A 14,198-nucleotide genomic window follows, 5' to 3' on the forward strand; every position below is an offset into this window, starting at 1 on the left:
TTTTTTATGAGTTTGTTTGTGTGATGGTTTATTTTTGAAGTATAATTGACCTACAACACTGTTAGTTCCTGGTGCACAGCATAGTGATTCGATATTTTTATACATTGCAAAATGATCACTGCAATAAATCTATTTACACTCTGTTACCATACAAAGATATTAAATAATTATTGACTATATCTCTCACACTGTACATTTCATACTGGTGACTCATTTGTTTTGCAGCTGGAAGTTTGTACCTCTTAATGTCCCTCACCTGTTTCTCTCCTCCCCCCAACCCCCTCCTCTCTGGCAACCACCTGTTTGTTCTCTGTATCTCTGACCCTGTTTCTGTTTTGTTACTTTTGTTCATTTGTTTATTTTATTTTTTATTTTTTTGGCTGCACTGCGTGGTATGCGGGATCTTAGTTCCGTGACAGGGATCGAACCCATGCCTCCTGCAGTGGAAGCATGGAGTCTTAACCACTGGACTGCCAGGGAAGTCCCTATTTTGTTTTTTTAGAGTCCACGTATAAGTGAAATTATACAGTATTTGCCTTTCTCAGTCTAATTTTTTTTCACTTAGCATAATGCCCTCTGGGTCCATCCATGTTGTCACATATGGCAAGATTTCATTCTTTTTTTATGGCCGAGTAATATTCCATTGTGTATATATGCCACATCTTCTTTTTCCATTCGTCTATTGATGGGCGCTTAGGCTGCTTTCAAATCTTGGCTATTGTAAATAATGCTGCTTTGAACATAGGGGTGCATGTATCTTTTCAAATTAGTGTTTGCTGGATTGTATGGTAGTTCAATTTTTGATTTTCTGAGGAATCTCCATACTGTTTTCCATAGTGGCTGTACCAATTTACATTCCCACCAACAGTGCATGAGGGTTCTCTTTTCTGCACATCCTCACCAACACTTGTTATTTGTTATCTTGTTGATAATAGCCATTCTGATGGCTGTGAAGTGATATCTCATTGTGGTTTTGATTTGCATTTCCCTGATGATTAGTGATATTGAGTATCTTTTCATATACTTGTTGGCCATCTGTTTGTCTTTGGAAAAATGTCTGTTTACATCTTCTGCCCATTTTTTAATTGGGTTGTTTGTTTTTTTGATGTTGAGTCATATGAGTTCTTTGTGTATTTTGGATATTAACCCCTTATCATATAAATTGTTTGCAAGTATTTTCTCTCATTCAGTAGGCAGCCTTTTCGTTTTGTTGATAGTTTCCTTCACTGTGCAACGGCTTTTTGGTTTGATGTAGTCCCATTTGTTTATTTCTTTGCTTTTGTTTCCCTTGCCTAAGGAGACATCCAAAAAAAATATTACCAAGACTGATGTCAAAGAGCATACTGCCTATGTTTTCTTTTAGAAGTTTTAAGGTTTCAGGTCTTACATTTAAGTCTTTAATCCATTTTGAATTTATTTTTGTTCATGGTGTGGGAAAGTAGTCCAATTTAATTCTTTTGCATGTAACTATAATCGAATTATAGTTTTGTCCAGGTATATGCCCAGGAGTGGGATTGCTGAATCATATGGCAACTCTATTTTTTTTTTTTTTTTTTTTGCTGTACGCGGGCCTCTCACTGTTGTGGCCTCTCCCGTTGCAGAGCACAGGCTCCGGATTCGCAGGCTCAGAGGCCATGGCTCACGGGCCCAGCCGCTCCGCGGCATGTGGGATCTTCCCGGACCAGGGCACGAACCCATGTCCCCTGGCATCGGCAGGGGGCCTCTTAACCACTGCGCCACCAGGGAAGCCCGGCAACTCTATTTTTAGTTTTGAGGAATCTTCATACTGTTTTCCATAATGGCTGCACCAATTTACATTCCCACCAACAGTGTAGGAGGGTCCCTTTTTCTCCACACCCTCTCCAGCATTTATCATTTATAGACTTTTTAATGATGGCCATTCTGACTGCTGTGAGGTGGTACCTCAGTGTAGTTTTGATTTACATTCCTCTAATAATTTGTGATGATCATCTTTTCATGTGATTTTTTGGCCATCTGTATGTCTTATTTGGAGAAATGTCTATGTAGATCTTATGCCCATTTTTTGATTGGGTTGTTTGCTTTTTTGTTATTGAGTTGTATGAGCTGTTTGCATATTTTGGAAATTAAGCCCTTGTTGGCTGCATCATTTGCAAATATTTTCTCACAGTCCATTGGTTGTATTTTCATTTTGTTTATGGTTTCCTTTGCTGTACAGAAACTTGTAAGTTTGATTAGGTCCCATTTGTTTCTTTTTGCTTTTATTTCTATTGCCTTGGGAGACTGAACTAAGAAAACATTGGTCAGATTTATGTCAGAGAATGTTTTGCCTGTGTTCTCTTCTGGGAGTTTTATGGTGTCATGTCTTATATGTAAGTCTTTAAGCCATTTTGAGTTTATTTTTGTGTATGGTGTAAGGGTGTGCTCTAACTTCATTGATTTACATGGAGCTGTCCAACTTTTCCAATACTACTTGCTGAAGAGACTGTCTTTTCCCCATTGGATATTCTTGCTTCCTTGGTTGAGATTAATTGCCCATAGGTGTGTGGGTTTATTTCTGGGCTCTCTATTCTGTTCTGTTGATCCATATGTCTGTTTTTGTACCAATACCACATTGTTTTGATTACTGTAGCTTTGTAGTGTTGTCTGAAGTCTGGGAGGGTTATGCTTCTTGCTTTTTCTTTTTTCTTCCACAGGATAACTTTGGCAATTCTGGGTCTTTTATGGTTCCATATAAATTTTAGGATTATTTGTTCTAGTTCTGTGAAAAATGTCATGGATAATTTGATAGGGATTGCTTTAAATCTGTAGATTGCTTTGGGTAGTATGACCATTTTAATAATATTAATTCTTCCAATCCAAGAGCATGGGATATCTCTTTGAATCATCTTCAGTTTCCTTTATCAATGTTTTGTAATTCTCAGCATATAAGTCTTTCACATCCTTGGTGAGGTTTATTCCTAAGTATTCTTTTTTTTTTTTTTTTTTTACTGTGATTTAAAAAGGAATTGTTTGTTTGCATTCCCTTTCTGATAGTTCATTGTTAGTGTAAAGAAATGCAATCAATTTCTTTCTTTTTTTAAATAATAGATTTATTTATTTATCTATCTATCTATCTATCTATCTATTTATTTATTTTTGGCTGCGTTGGGTCTTCGTTGCTGCCCGCGGGCTTTCTCTAGTTGCAGCGAGCAGGGTCTGCTCTTCATTGCGATGCGCGGGCTTCTCATTGTGTTGGCCTCTCTTGTTGTGGAGCACGGGCTCTAAGCGCATGGGCTTCAATAGTTGTGGCACGTGGGCTCAGTAGTTGTGGCTCGTGGGCTCTAGAGCGCAGGCTAAGCAGTTGTGGCACATGGGCTTAGTTGCTCCACGGCATGTGAGATCTTCCTGGACCAGGGCTCAAACCCATGTCCCCTGCATTGGCAGGCGGATTCTTTTTTTTTCTTTTTTAAATGTTTATTTATTTATTTGCTGTATCAGGTCTTAGTTGCAGTGCACGGGCTCTAGAGTACCCAGGCTCATTAGTTGTGGCACAGGCTTAGTTGTCCTGCAGCATGTGGGATCTCAGTTCCCTGACCAGGGATCGAACCGGCATCCCCTGCATTGCAAGACCGATTCCTAACCACTGGACCACCAGGGAAGTCCCGGCAGGCGGATTCTTAACCACTGTGCCACCAGGGAAGCCCTGCAACCGATTTCAGTATGTTAACTTTGTATCCTGTTACTTTGCTGAATTTATCAGTTGTAGTAGTTTTTGTGTGGAGTCTTCAGGGTTTTCTATATATGTCATCTGCATATAATGCAGTTTTACCTCTTCCCTACCAATTAGAATACTTTTTATTTATTTTTCTTGTCTGATTGCTGTAGCTAGGACTTCCAAGTGTTTAAATGTTGAAGAGAAGTGGTAAGAGTGGGCATCCTTGTCTTGTTCCAGGTTTTAGTGGGAAGGTGTTCAGGTTTTCACTGTTGAGTATTACGTTGGCTGTTGGTTTGTCATAAATAGCTTTTATTATGTTGAGATATGTTCCCTCTATACACACTTTGGTAAGCGTTTTTATCATTAATAGATGTTGAATTTTGTCAAATGCTTTTCCTGTGTCTCCTGAGATGATCATGTGGTTTTTGCCTTTTCTTTTGTTGATGTGGTGTAACACATTGATTTGCATATGTTGAACCATCCTTGTGACCCTGGGATGAATCCAGTCTGGTTGTGATGTATGATCTATTTTATGTGTTGTTGGATTCGACTTGCTGATACTGTGTTGAGAATTTTTACATCTGTATTCGTCAAAGATACTGGCCTGTCATTTTCTTTTTTGGTAGTGTCTTTGTCTGGTTTTGGTAGCAGGGTGATGGTGGCTTCATAGAATGTCTTTGGGAGTGTTCTTTCTTCTTCAATCTTTTGGAACAGTTTGAGGAGGATTGGTGTAAGTTCTTCCTTTTATGTTTGGTAGAATTTGCCTGTAAAGCTATCTGGCCCTGGACTTTTGTTTGTGGGGAGTTTTTAAAATTACAGATTCTATTTCAGTTTTAGAGATGCGTCTTTTCCAGTTATCTGTTTCTTCTTCTTTTTTTTTTTTTTTGTGGTACGCGGGCCTCTCACTGCTGTGGCCTCTCCCACTGCGGAGCACAGGCTCTGGACGCGCAGGCTCAGCGGTCATGGCTCACGGGGCCAGCCTCTCCACGGCATGTGGGATCTTCCTGGACTGGGGCACAAACCTGTGTCCCCTGCATCGGCAGGCGGACTCTCAACCACTGTGCCACCAAGGAAGCTTATCTGTTTCTTCTTGATTCAGTTTTGGTGGGCTGTATGTTTTTAGAAAGTTGTCCATTTCTTCTGGTTGTTGAATGTGTTGGCATATAATTGCTCATAGTATTCTCTCATGATTTTTTGTATTTCCATGGTGTCAGTTGTGATTTCTCCTCTTTCATTTCTTTTGTTTATTTGGGCCTTCTCTCTTTTCTTCTTGGTGAACCTGTCCAGAGGTTTGTCAATTTTGTTTACCCTTTCAAAGAACCAGTTCTTGGTTTTATTGGGGTTTTTTTCTATTGTTTTTAATCTCTATTTTATTTATTTCCTCACTGAATGAGTTCGGAAGCGTTCCTCCCTCTGCAGTTTTTCTGGAATAGTTTCAGATGGATAGATATTAACTCTTCTCTAAATGTTTGATAGAATTCTTCTGTGAAGTCATCTGGTCCTGGATTTTTGTTTGTTGGAAGTTTTTAATCACAGTTTCAATTTCAGTACTTGTGATTGGTTTGTTCATATTTTCTGTTTCTTCCTGGTTCAGTCTTGGAAGATTGTACCTTTCTAAGAATTTTTCCATTTCTTCCAGGTTATCCACTTTATTGGCGTACAGTTGCTTGTAGTAGTCTCTTATGATCCGTTGTATTTCTGAGGTGTCAGTTGTAATTTTTCCTTTTTCATTTCTAATTTTATTGATTTGAACCCTCTCTCTTTTTTTCTTGATGTCTTGCTAAAGGTTTATCAATTCTGTTTATCTTTTCAAAGAACGAGCTTTTAGTTTCATTGATCTTTTCTGTTGTTTTCCTTGTCTCTACTTCATTTATTTCTTCTCTGATCTTTCTAATTTCTTTTCTTCTACTAACTTTGAGTTTTGTTTGTTCTTCTTTCTCTCATTGCTTTAATTGTAAGGTTAGATTGTTTATTTGAGATTTTTCTTGTTTCCCGAGGTAAGATTGTATTGCTATAAACTTCCCTCTTAGAACTGCTTTTGCTGCATCCCATAGGTTTTGGATCAGCGTTCTTTCGTTTTCATTTGTCTTTAGGTATTTTTCAATTTCCTCTTTGATTTCTTCAGTGATCCATTGGTTGTTTAGTAACGTATTGGTTAGCCTCCACGTGTTTTTTTTTACAGTTTTTATTTCTTGTAGTTGATTTTTTTTTTTTTTTTTTGGCGGTACATGGGCCTCACACTGTTGTGGCCTCTCCCATTGCGGAGCACAGGCTCCGGACGCGCAGGCTCAGCAGCCATGGCTTACGGGCCCAGCTGCTCCGTGCCATTTGGGATCTTCCCGGACTGGGGCAGGAACCCATGTCCCCTGCATCGGCAGGCGGACTCTCAACCACTGCGCCACCAGGGAAGCCCTCTTGTAGTTGATATATTTTTTTTTACAACTTTATTGGAGTATAATAGCTTCACAATGGTGTATTAATTTCTGCTTTATAACAAAGTAAATGAGTTATACATATACATATGTTCCCATATCCCTTCCCTCTTGTGTCTTCCTCCCTCTCACCCTCCCTATCTCACCCCTCCAGGCAGTCACAAAGCACCGAGCTGATCTCCCTGTGCTATGCTGCTGTTTCCCACTAGCTATCTACCTTACGTTTGGTAGTGTATATATGTCCATGCCTCTCTCTCGCTTTGTCACACCTTACCCTTCCCCCTCCCCATATCCTCAAGTCCATTCTCAAGTAGGTCTGTGTCTTTATTCCTGTTTTACCCCTAGGTTCTTCATGACATTTTTTTTCTTAAATTCCATATATATGTGTTAGCATACGGTATTTGTCTTTCTCTTTCTGACTTCACTCTGTATGACAGACTCTAGGTCTATCCACCTCATTACAAATAGCTCAGTTTTGTTTCTTTTTATGGCTGAGTAATATTCCATTGTATATATGTGCCACATCTTCTTTATCCATTCATCTGATGATGGACACTTAGGTTGTTTCCATCTCCGGGCTATTGTAAATAGAGCTGCAATGAACATTTTGGTACATGTCTCTTTTTTTTTTTTATTACACTTTTTGTTTTTGCTTTATAACAAATTTAATCAGTTATACATATACATATGTTCCCATATCCCTTCCCTTTTGCGTCTCCCTCCCACCCTCCCTATCCCACCCCTCCAGGCGGTCACAAAGCACCGAGCTGATCTCCCTGTGCTATGCGGCTGCTTCCCACTAGCTATCTACCTTACGTTTGGTAGGGTATATATGTCCATGCTGCTCTTTCACTTTGTCACAGCTTACCCTTCCCCCCCCCCATATCCTCAAGTCCATTCTCTTGTAGGTCTGTGTCTTTATTCCTGTCTTACCCCTATGTTCTTCATGACATTTTTTTTTCTTAAATTCCATATATATGTGTCAGCATACAGTATTTGTTTTTCTCTTTCTGACTTACTTCACTCTGTATGACAGACTCTAGGTCCATACACCTCATTACAAATAGCTCAATTTCATTTCTTTTTATGGCTGAGTAATATTCCATTGTATATATGTGCCACATCTTCTTTACCCATTCATCCGATGATGGACACTTAGGTTGTTTCCATCTCCGGGCTATTGTAAATAGGGCTGCTATAAACATTTTGGTACATGTTTTTTTCTGAATTATGGTTTTCTCAGGGTATATGCCCAGTAGTGGGATTGCTGGGTCATATGGTAGTTCTATTTGTAGTTTTTTAAGGAACCTCCATACTGTTCTCCATAGTGGCTGTACCAATTCACATTCCCACCAGCAGTGCAAGAGGCTTCCCTTTTCTCCACATCCTCTCCAGCATTTATTGTTTCTAGATTTTTTGATGATGGCCATTCTGACTGGTGTGAGATGATACCTCATTGTAGTTTTGATTTGCATTTCTCTAATGATTAATGATGTTGAGCGTTCTCTCATGTGTTTGTTGGCAGTCTGTATATCTTCTGTGGAGAAATGTCTATTTAGGTCTTCTGCCCATTTTTGGATTGGGTTGTTTGTTTTTTTGTTATTGAGCTGCATGAGCTGCTTATAAATTGTGTAGATTAATCCTTTGTCAGTTGCTTCATTTGCAAATATTTCTCCCATTCTTTTGGTCTTGTTTATGGTTTCCTTTGCTGTGCAGAAGCGTTGAAGTTTCATTAGGTCCCATGTGTTCATTTTTGTCTTTATTTCCATTTCTCTAGGAGGTGGGTCAAAAAGGATCTTGCGGGCTTCCCTGGTGGCGCAGTGGTTGAGAGTCCGCCTGCCGATGCAGGGGACACGGGTTCGTGCCCCGGTTCGGGAAGATCCCACATGCTGTGGAGCGGCTGGGCCCGTGAGCCATGGCCGCTGAGCCTGGCGTCCGGAGCCTGTGCTCCACAAGGGGAGAGGCCACAACAGTGAGAGGCCCACATACAGCCAAAAAAAAAAAAAAAGCTATAAAAAAAAAAAAAGGATCTTGCTGTGATTTATGTCTTAGAGTGTTCTGTCTATGTTTTCCTCTAAGAGTTTGATAGTTTCTGGCGTTACATTTAGGTCTTTAATCCATTTTGAGCTTATTTTTGTATATGGCGTTAGGGAGTGATCTAATCTCATACTTTTACATGTCCCTGTCCAGTTTTCCCAGCACCACTTATTGAAGAGGTTGTCCTTTCTCCACTGTACATTCCTGCCTCCTTTATCAAAGATAAGGTGAACATATGTGCATGGGTTTATCTCTGGGCTTTCTATCCTGTTCCATTGATCTATCTTTCTGTTTTGGTGCCAGTACCATACTGTCTTGATTACTGTAGCTTTGTAGTATAGTCTGAAGTCAGGGAGCCTGATTCCTCCAGGTTCATTTCTCATTCTCAAGATTGCTTTGGCTATTTGGGGTCTTTTGTGTTTCCATACAAATTGTGAAATTTTTTGTTCTAGTTCTGTGAAAAATGCCAGTGGTAGTTTGATAGGGATTGCACTGAATCTGTAGATTGCTTTGGGTAGTAGAGTCATTTTCACAATGTTGATTCTTCCAATCCAAGAACATGGTGTATCTCTCCATCTATTTGTATCATCTTTAATTTCTTTCATCAGTGTCTTATAATTTTCTGCATACAGGTCTTTTGTCTCCTTAGGTAGGTTTATTCCTAGATATTTTATTCTTTTTGTTGCAATGGTAAATGGGAGTGTTTTCTTGATTTCATTTTCATATTTTTCATCATTAGTATATAGGAATGCCAGAGTTTCTGTGCATTAATTTTGTATCCTGCTACTTTACCAAATTCATTGATTAGCTCTAGTAGTTTTCTGTAGCATCTTCAGGATTCTCTATGTATAGTATCATGTCATCTGCCAACAGTGACAGCTTTACTTCTTCTTTTCCGATTTGGATTCCTTTTATTTCCTTTTCTTGTCGATGGCTGTGGCTAAAACTTCCAAAAGTATGTTGAATAAGAGTGGTGAGAGTGGGCAACCTTGTCTTGTTCCTGATCTTAGTGGAAATGGTTTCAGTTTTTCACCATCGAGGACGATGTTGGCTGTGGGTTTGTCATATATGGCCTTTATTATGTTGAGGAAAGTTCCCTCTATGCCTACTTTCTGCAGGGTTTTTATCATAAAGGGTGTTGAATTTTGTTGAAAGCTTTCTCTGCATCTATTGAGATGATCATATGGTTTTTCTCCTTCAATTTGTTAATATGGTGTATCACGTTGATTGATTTGCGTATATTGAAGAATCCTTGCATTCCTGGAATAAACCCCGCTTGATCATGGTGTATGATCCTTTTAATGTGCTGTTGGATTCTGTTTGCTAGTATTTTGTTGAGGATTTTTGCATCTATGTTCATCAGTGATATTGGCCTGTAGTTTTCTTTCTTTGTGACATCCTTGTCTGGTTTTGTTATCAAGGTGATGGTGGCCTCGTAGAATGAGTTTGGGAGTGTTCCTCCCTCTGCCATATTTTGGAAGAGTTTGAGAAGGATACATGTTAGCTCTTCTCTAAATGTTTGATAGAATTCGACTGTGAAGCCATCTGGTCCTGGGCTTTTGTTTGTTGGAAGATTTTTAATCACAGTTTCAATTTCAGTGCTTGTGATTGGTCTATTCATATTTTCTGTTTCTTCCTGATTCAGTCTTGGCAGGTTGTGCATTTCTAAGAATTTGTCCATTTCTTCCAGGTTGTCCATTTTATTGGCATAGAGTTGCTTGTAGTAATCTCTCATGATCTTTTGTATTTCTGCAGTGTCAATTGTTACTTCTCCTTTTTCATTTCTAATTCTATTGATTTGAGTCTTCTCCCTTTTTTTCTTGATGAGTCTGGCTAATGGTTTATCAATTTTGTTTATCTTCTCAAAGAACCAGCTTTTAGTTTTATTGATCTTTGCTATCGTTTCCTTCATTTCTTTTTCATTTATTTCTGATCTGATTTTTGATTTCTTTCCTTCTGCTAACTTTGGGGTTTTTTTGTTCTTCTTTCTCTAATTGCTTTAGGTGCAAGGTTAGGTTGTTTATTCGAGATGTTTCCTGTTTCTTAAGGTGGGATTGTATTGCTATAAACTTCCCTCTAAAAACTGGTTTTGCTGCATCCCATAGGTTTTGGGTTGTCGTGTCTCCATTGTCATTTGTTTCTAGGTATTTTTTTATATCCTCTTTGATTTCTTCAGTGATCACTTCGTTATTAAGTAGTGTATTGTTTAGCTTCTATGTGTTTGTATTTTTTACAGATCTTTTCCTGAAATTGATATCTAGTCTCATAGCAGCATTATGGTCAGAAAAGATACTTGATACAATTTCAATTTTCTTAAATTTACCAAGGCTTGATTTGTGACCCAAGATGTGATCTATCCTGGAGAATGTTCCATGAGCACTTGAGAAAAATGTGTATTCTGTTGTTTTTGGATGGAATGTCCTATAAATATCAATTAAGTCCATCTTGTTTAATGTATCATTTAAAGCTTGTGTTTCCTTATTTATTTTCATTTTGGATGATCTGTCCATTGGTGAAAGTGGGGTGTTAACGTCCTCTACTATGAATGTGTTACTGTCGATTTCCCCTTTTATGGCTGTTAGTATTTGCCTTATGTATTGAGGTGCTCCTATGTTGGGTGCATAAATATTTACAATTGTTATATCTTCTTCTTGGATCGATCCCTTGATCATTATGTAGTGTCTTTCTTTGTCTCTTCTAATAGTCTTTATTTTAAAGTCTATTTTGTCTGATATGAGAATTGCTACTCCAGCTTTCTTTTGGTTTCCATTTGCATGGAATATCTTTTTCCATCCCCTTACTTTCAGTCTGTATGTGTCTCTAGGTCTGAAGTGGGTCTCTTGTAGACAGCATATATATGGGTCTTGTTTTTGTATCCATTCAGCCAATCTGTGTCTTTTGGTGGGAGCATTTAGTCCATTTACATTTAAGGTAATTTTCGATATGTATGTTCCTATTCCCATTTCCTTAATTGTTTTGGGTTCGTTATTGTAGGTCTTTTCCTTCTGTTGTGTTTCTTGCCTAGAGAAGTTCCTTTAGCATTTGTTGTAAAGCTGGTTTTGTGGTGCTGAACTCTCAGCTTTTGCTTGTCTGTACACGTTTTAATTTCTCCATGAAATCTGAATGAGATCCTTGCTGGGTAGAGTAATCTTGGTTGCAGGTTTTTCTCCTTCATCACTTTAAATATGTCCTGCCACTCCCTTCTGGCTTGCAGAGTTTCTGCTGAAAGATCAGCTGTTAACCTTATGGGGATTCCCTTGTGTGTTATTTGTTGTTTTTCCCTTGCTGCTTTTAATATGTTTTCTCTGTGTTTAATTTTTGACAGTTTGCTTAATATGTCTTGGCATATTTCTCCTTGGATTTATCCTGTATGGGCCTCTCTGTGCCTCCTGGACTTGACTGACTATTTCCTTTCCCATATTAGGGAAGTTTTCAACTATAATCTCTTCAAATATTTTCCCAGTCCCTTTCTTTTTCTCTGCTTCTTCTAGAACCCCTATAATTTGAATGTTGGTGCATTTAATGTTGTCCCAGAGGTCTCTGAGACTGTCCTCAGTTCTTTTCATTCTTTTTTCTTTCTTCTGCTCTGCAGTAGTTATTTCCACTATTTTATCTTCCACGTCACTTATCCATTCTTCTGCCTCAGTTTTTCTGCTGTTGATCCCATCTAGAGTTTTTAATTTCATTTATTGTGTTGTTCATTGTTGCTTGTTTCATGTTTAGTTCTTCTGGGTCCTTGTTAAATGTTTCTTGCATTTTGTCTATTCTATTTCCAAGATTTTGGATCATCTTTACTATCATTATTCTGAATTCTTTTTCAGGTAGACTGCCTATTTCTTCTTCATTTGTTAGGTCTGGTGGGTTTTTATCTTGCTCCTTCACCTGCTGTGTGTTTTTCTGTCTTCTCTTTTTGCTTATGTTACTGTGTTTGGGGTCTCCTTTTTGCAGGCTGCACGTTCGTAGTTCCCATTGTTTTTGGTGTCTGACCCCAGTAGCTAAGGTTGGTTCAGTGGGTTGTGTAGGCTTCCTGGTGGAGGGGACTAGTGCCTGTGTTCTGGTGGATGAGACTAGATCTTGTCTTTCTGGTGGGCAGGTCCACGTCTGGTGGTGTGTTTTGGGGTGTCTGTGGACTTATTATGAGTTTAGGCAACCTCTCTGCTAATGGGTGGCATTGTGTTCCTGTCTTGCTAGTTGTTTGGCATAGGGTGTCCAGCACTGTAGCTTGCTGGTCATTGAGTGAAGCTGGGTGCTGGTGTTGAGATGGAGATCTCTGGAAGATTTTCGCCGTTTGATATTATGTGGAGCTGGGAGGTCTCTTGTGGACCAGTGTCCTGAAGTTGGCTCCCCCACCTCAGAGGCACAGCACTGACTCCTGGCTGCAGCACCAAGAGCCTTTCATCCACACGGCTTAGACTCCTCAATTTGGGATGATTCATTTTCTATTCATGTATTCCACAGATGCATGGTACATCAAGTTTATTGCGGAGCTTTAATCCGCTGCTTCTTGAGGCTGCTGGGAGAGATTTCCCTTTCTCTTCTTTGTTGTCACAGCTCCCGGGTCTAAGCTTTGGATTTGGCCCCGCCTCTGCGTGTAGGTCGCCGGAGGGCATCTGTTCTTCGCTGAGACAGGACAGGGTTAAAGGAGCAGCCGCTTCGGGGACTCTAGCTCACTCAGGCCGCGGGGGGAGGGAAGGGTATGGAGTGCGGGACGAGCCTTCGGCGGCAGAGGCCAGCGTGACGTTGCACCAGCCCGAGGCGTGCCGTGCGCTCTCCCGGGAAAGCCGTCCCTGGATCCCGGGGCCCTGGCAGTGGTGGGCTGCACAGGCTCCCCGGAAGGGGGCCGTGGACAGTGACCTGCGCTCGCACACAGGCCTCTTGGCGGCGGCAGTAGCAGCCCCGGTGTCCCACGCCCGTCTCTGGGGTCCACGCTTTCAGCCGCAGCTCACGCCCGTCTCTGGAGCTCCTTTAAGCAGCGCTCTTAATCCCCTCTCCTCGCGCACCCGGAAACAGAGGGAAGAAAAAGTCTTTAGCCTCTTCGGCAGGTCCAGACTTTTTCCCGGACTCCCGATCCCGGCTACCTGTGGCACACTAACCCCCTTCAGGCTGTGTTAACGCCGCCAACCGCAGTCCTCTCCCTGCACTACGACCAAAGCCCGAGCCTCAGCTCCCAGCCCCCGCCCGCCCTGGCGGGCGAGCAGACAAGCCTCTCGGGCTGGTGAGTGCTGGTCGGCACCAGTCCTCTGTGTGGGAATCTCTCCGCTTTGCCCTCCACACCCCTGTTGCTGTGCTCTCCTCCACGACTCAGAAGCTTTCCCCCTCCGCCACCCGCAGTCTCCGCCCACAAACGGGCTTCCTAGTGTGTGGAAACCTTTCCTCCTTCATGGCTCCCTCCCACTGGTGGAGGTCCCGTCCCTATCCTTTTGTCTCTTTATTCTTTTTTCTTTTGCCCTACCCAAGTACGTGGGGAGTTTCTTGCCTTTTGGGAGGTCTGAGGTCTTCTGCCAGCGTTCAGTAGGCGTTCTGTAGGAGTTGTTCCACGTGTAGATGTATTTGTGGTATATCTGTGGGGAGGAAGGTGATTTTCGCGTCTTACTCTTCCACCATCTTGCCTGGAACTCCACAAACCCTTTCCTGAAACCATCGCTTCTGTAGTTGATTTTTTTTTTTTTTTTTTTTTTTTTTTTTTTTTTTTTGCGTTACATGGGCCTCTCACTGTTGTGGCCTCTCCCGTTGCGGAGCACAGGCTCCGGACGCACAGGCTCAACAGCCATGGCTCACGGGCCCAGCTGCTCCGCGGCATGTGGGATCTTCCCAGACCGGGGCACGAACCCGTGTCCCCTACATCGGCAGGCGGACTCTCAACCACTGCGCCACCAGGGAAGCCCTGTAGTTGATTTTTAATCTCATACTGTTGTGGTCAGAAAAGACGCTTGGTACGATTTCAGTTTTCTTTAATTTACTGAGGCTTGCTTTGATCTTTACTGGAGAATATTCCATGTGCACTTGAGTAGAATGTGTATTCTGCTGCTTTTGGATGGAATGCTCTATAGATA

This window comes from Mesoplodon bidens (assembly GCF_964165515.1).
Source record: "Mesoplodon bidens genome assembly, chromosome: 6".
In the NCBI taxonomy this organism is placed as follows: domain Eukaryota; kingdom Metazoa; phylum Chordata; class Mammalia; order Artiodactyla; family Ziphiidae; genus Mesoplodon; species Mesoplodon bidens.